Below are 5595 nucleotides of genomic sequence, written 5' to 3'. Positions count from 1 at the left end.
CAAATCTTTTTTAACAAATCTGGTCATTCTGCCTCCATCTCCTCTTTGGAATATCTTTGAAGCGGGTTAACTCAATTTAACCCATTTAAACCATATATTTTTGAAAACTAGACACCCCAGGGTATTCCAAATGCTGTTATTTTAACCCTTTCCATGCACCAATTATAGAACTACACTTTGTAATAGTATTTTTTTTTTATTTTTTTTCACACAAATTGTACTTTAGTTATAGATATACAGGTTCTGGTATATGTCACTGTCAAACAACCCCCCAATATGTGTTCAGGAACATCTCCTGAGTACAGCGATACCCCACATGCATGGGTTTGTCAGATTGTTTGGCTGGTAAAAGGCTACTTTTGGGGCATGCGTAATCCAGGTGGTCATTTGGTCATTCTGCCTCCATCTCCTCTTTGGAATATCTTTGAAGCCGGTTAACTCAATTTAACCCATTCAAACCATATATTTTTGAAAACTAGACACCCCAGGGTATTCCAAATGCTGTTATTTTAACCCTTTCCATGCACCAATTATAGAACTACACTTTGTCAAACTTTGTAATAGTATTTTTTTTTTATTTTTTTTCCACACAAATTGTACTTTAGTTATAGATATACAGGTTCTGGTATATGCCACTGTCAAACAACCCCCCAATATGTGTTCAGGAACATCTCCTGAGTGCAGTGATACCCGACATGCATGGGTTTGTCGGGTTGTTTGAGATTTAAAATGCCACATTTGGGAAGTGCGCTTTTTTTCTCCGTTTTGGTCAGTCTGGACCTATGCCCTATCTTTGAGCTTGGCCACTCCAATTTACCCCATCAGCCATTTTTTTTATATATTAGACACCCCTTGGGTATTTGAAGTGCTTTTATTTTAACTCTTTGTTGAGATTTTTGAGAAATTTTAGCACTTGCTCAAAATAATAAACTTTATTTTTTTATTTTATTTTATCTTTTTAATACTTTTTTATATTTTTTTTACACATTTTGCAATGTACTGGATGGTTCATCTAGTGACATCACTGCATAATTATTTTTAAATGTTAGCACATTTTTTTTATTTTTTTTCCATTTTTTTTTTTTTTTTTAATATTTTACTAATCACATAGTGATTAGAAAGCTGGGCTCCATTGACTTGCATGGTTGAATGCAGTACCTGTATTCAACCTGCAAGTGGAGCCAGAGTTCTCTAGAGGGTCTGGAGACCGTCTAGCTAACTATCATCTTTATTGTTTATTTTCCCGGACCGCCGCCATCTTGCTTGATGGCGAAGATCACCGGCAGCGGCGGCTGTGACCGCTCTCCGGAGCGGTCACAGCCCACCCAGAGGTAAGTGTTTGGTGTCGCTGGATGCCTCCTGATTGAGGCATTCCAGCGACACCATTTAAGTTTAGGAGGCGATCGTCGATCGCCTCCTAAACGCTTTTAAAACGGGCGTCCGCCGCCATACAATGTATGGCGGCTGTTGACGCCCCGGGGAGGGGCCAGACATGGCCCCCGATGCCGATCTCGGCGTTACTGAATGCCTCGACATCGAGGCATTACAGTAACGCCGTTTAAGCGAAGAAAGTGATCGTTGATCACTTTCTAAGCTTATTTTATTTTATGACGGTTCAGGACCGTCAAAGGTCATTTAGCGACCTTCATGTCATGACGGTCCTGAACCGGCAAAGGTCGCGAAGGGGTTAAGCGAGTGACGTGAAGGCATTACGCATTCCCGAGTGGTTGTGAGATATAAAGAAGGAAACACGAGGAGTTCCATCTGCCTAGCTTTTAATCACCTGGGCTGGAATTTATTCTTAGACGCTGCCCTGATTATGCGAGCGGTTAAGGCCAATCCTGGTACGTAATAACCTAACCTATCTGATAAACATGACTGACGACAACGGCTCCCTGGGGAAGGGCAAAAGAAGACTGGCTTTCGGTTTCCCAGTCAAAAACAAACAACAAGGCTCCCAGGACTGCAACTGGGCACCAAACTGAGTCGGTAAGAAAAAACGTAATTCGTGTACTTGGCCGGACCGATTCGTTTTCGTATGACCGAGGGACAGAACGAAATGATCAGCAACAGAACACAAGTCCGAGACTTCAGCGATGGCGAAGAATAAGCGTAATGGCCAGTACCTTCGGTCGCATGAACCAACGAAGGCTGACTTACCGTCCCAGTAAAATAAGGACTGCAACTGGGCACCCGGGGACATTGGTAGGAAGAAACAGTGTACTCGGACCGGATTGATTCGTTTCGTGTGACCGAGTGACAGCTCGTAATGATCAGAAGAACTGAAGCTGAATTAAGTACAGTAGCCAGCTCACCAAGCTGCCTGTATCCGAAAAAATTACATGGAAGCTTAAGCACTATACATGCACCAGGACTAAACAGGATGTCCATTAACATTAGCAAGCTCCTACTTGCCATCCATTGGTGAATTACCGGGGGACTTCACTGGCTTGACCTTGCAGACCTCTAATACGTTACATCCGGGTGAGAAGAAACCAGAGAGATTCTTTAGAACTACAATATTGATCTTCTGTTAGGAAAAGCTTCATCGCTAAGTGAAAAGGCTTAACCGTGCTCACCGTGAACTAATAGCGGATACGGTCAGATTGTCAGCTCTGAGGGACAGTTTGCGTATGATCGTCAATGTGTGAATATGAGTGGATGATGACAGTCGCTGAGCGAGACCAGAAGGCTCACAGTGGAACTGTTCTCTAAACGTCCCACTCACTGGAGCTAGAGCCTGAGAAGCAGACATGTAACGGCCTCATGGACATGGAGCCTGAGAAGCAGACACGTAACGGACTCACGGACGCGGAGAAGCAGACACGTAACAGACTCACGGACGCGGAGAAGCAGACACGTAACAGACTCACGGACGCGGAGAAGCAGACACGTAACAGACTCACGGACGCGGAGAAGCAGACACGTAACAGACTCACGGACGCGGAGAAGCAGACACGTAACAGACTCACGGACGCGGAGAAGCAGACACGTAACAGACTCACGGACGCGGAGAAGCAGACACGTAACAGACTCACGGACGCGGAGAAGCAGACACGTAACGGACTCACAGACGCGGAGAAGCAGACACGTAACGGACTCACGGACGCGGAGAAGCAGACACGTAACGGACGCGGAGAAGCAGACACGTAACGGACTCACGGACGCGGAGAAGCAGACACGTAACGGACTCACGGACGCGGAGAAGCAGACACGTAACGGACTCACGGACGCGGAGAAGCAGACACGTAACGGACTCACGCACGCGGAGAAGCAGACACGTAACAGACTCACGGACGCGGAGAAGCAGACACGTAACAGACTCACGGACGCGGAGAAGCAGACACGTAACAGACTCACGGACGCGGAGAAGCAGACACGTAACAGACTCACGGACGCGGAGAAGCAGACACGTAACGGACTCACAGACGCGGAGAAGCAGACACGTAACGGACTCCCGGGCGCGGAGAAGCAGACACGTAACTGACTCCCGGGCGCGGAGAAGCAGACACGTAACGGACTCCCGGGCGCGGAGAAGCAGACACGTAACGGACTCCCGGGCGCGGAGAAGCAGACACGTAACGGACTCACGGACGCGGAGCCTGAGAAGCAGCCATGTAACGGACTCACAGACGTGGAGCCTGAGAAACAGCCATGTAACTGATTCACCGACAACCATGATCTTACCCCCCCCCCACACATATAGACTCTGGCCTGAATACCCACAGAGGCGCATTTAAAGGAAAACGCATCAGCCGGAATGAGTGAAACTATGCTGAAGCTCGTATGGGAAATAAGGGCCAGGGAGCTTCTTGAGGTACAGCCATAATACCTGTAAAGGAACCACATGCTTAACCCTAATCTGGAATTACGGGGAGGGATGAAAAACAGCAGCTTCTCTTAAAACCGGATTCCACACTTAATAGGAGATAGACATAGCTTGAGAAATAATGCCCCGGGGCACATCGCTTTGGTAGTGCCCAATGCCATCCGTGCAAATATGATGTAACATGAATAGACTAACATGGCAACCAGTGGTGGCAGGGCCTGCAGGAGAGGAAGGGGGGCAGGCCTGCCGGTGCAAGCTGGGCTTCCAAAATTGGCTAATCTCTCGTGAATTAAGGAGACCGATGCCACCCACTAGTGAGGTGAGCATGTCCCTCATTGCGCCCTGTCCACAAAACTAGATTGTGGCGGGCTGGATCTATGAGGAGGAGACAGGGGACAAGCAAACGGTGGGTAGAAAAATTCTGCTATGCTGGCCGAGGCAGAGAAAGGAATGTATCACCTTGTTAATACAGCCGTCGATTTTTTAACAGACTGAGCATGGAGGGAATGTGAGGCGGCAAAGTCTGACCCAGGAGCGTGCGAACAGGGAATGGAGGACCTCTCTTCTTGATCGGATAGGAATGACAAATCTATGCAACGGAACCTGGACATATACCCCGGACCTAAATCTGAACTAACTGAATATCTAACCGAGCTCCGCGCTGGAGCGGGATGAAACGTAGGGGGAGGCCTAATTAACTAACAGTGAGGCACGAAAACTAGCTCGTGGGACGTAACCTCCAAGCGAGGAGGGGAGATTGCCTCGGGGTGGGGCGGGGGGGGCCAACTGCCTAGTTCAAGGAGGCCGTCTATCTAAGCGGGGACGTAACGAGATCTCGAGAATATTGCCTCCTATCCGACTCACTAAACCTGACACTCTAAGGTTAGCAACCCCCTGGAACATCTGTTTCTTCCAATTATTGGAAGAGGGGCCCGGTTGTAATGACGGGAACCGACCTGCCGGTAATCTAATTATAGGAATGGGAAACTGTGAGATAAAACAGAGTACCTCAATAATAACGTGAGCTGTAATCGTGTAAAGCAACGTGAAGAAAAAATTTTGAGCAGGACGGTTGATACGTGGAACTGCCTCCCAGCAGAAGACAACCATGAATACTTGAATAAGCAACAAGAGGCAAATAGCAGTACGTAAGGTGGCAGTCCGCTCGGGGCCAAGCTGTAATCGTGTACAGTAACGTGAAGAAAAATCCGAGCGGGGCGGTTGATACGTGGAACCGCCTCCCAGCAGAAGCGGTAGAGGCCAACCATGAGTATCTGAATTAGCAACAAAAAGCAATAACTGAACCTGACTAGACGACTAGTTAAGAACACGTGTAACAGAAAGTACTTGAAGACCAAACGCAACAAATATACATAAACAGACCACATGACCTGGGCACTTGTCCTAAATAACAAGCACCAATAATGAATAAAAGAGGGGGGCCAGCGAGAGTTCGGGGGGCCAGCGAGAGTTCGGGGGGCCAGCGAGAGTTCGGGGGGCCAGCCCTACTACCAGAAATACACAACAAATGTAACCTGCACATACAAGAACCAGCACAGAGAATACATAAGAACAAACCAGACGTATCCCCTGGCCAGGCTGGATAGTGTAGCGTAACGAAGAAAATTCGAGGAGGACCGGTTGATACATGGAGCAGCCTGCCAGCAGAAGCGGCCGAGGGCAACAGACAGTCCCTCAATTAGCAATAACAGTGACAGAGGAAATAACAGAACATGAGGTGGCTGTTCCGTCTGTTACTGCTTTGG

This window comes from Sceloporus occidentalis, unplaced genomic scaffold (assembly GCF_023333645.1).
Source record: "Sceloporus occidentalis isolate IW3139 unplaced genomic scaffold, rSceOcc1.0.p SCAF_324, whole genome shotgun sequence".
Classification (NCBI taxonomy): domain Eukaryota; kingdom Metazoa; phylum Chordata; class Lepidosauria; order Squamata; family Phrynosomatidae; genus Sceloporus; species Sceloporus occidentalis.
The sequence above is the reverse complement of the archived record's forward strand: the minus strand, read 5'-3'. Positions refer to the sequence as shown.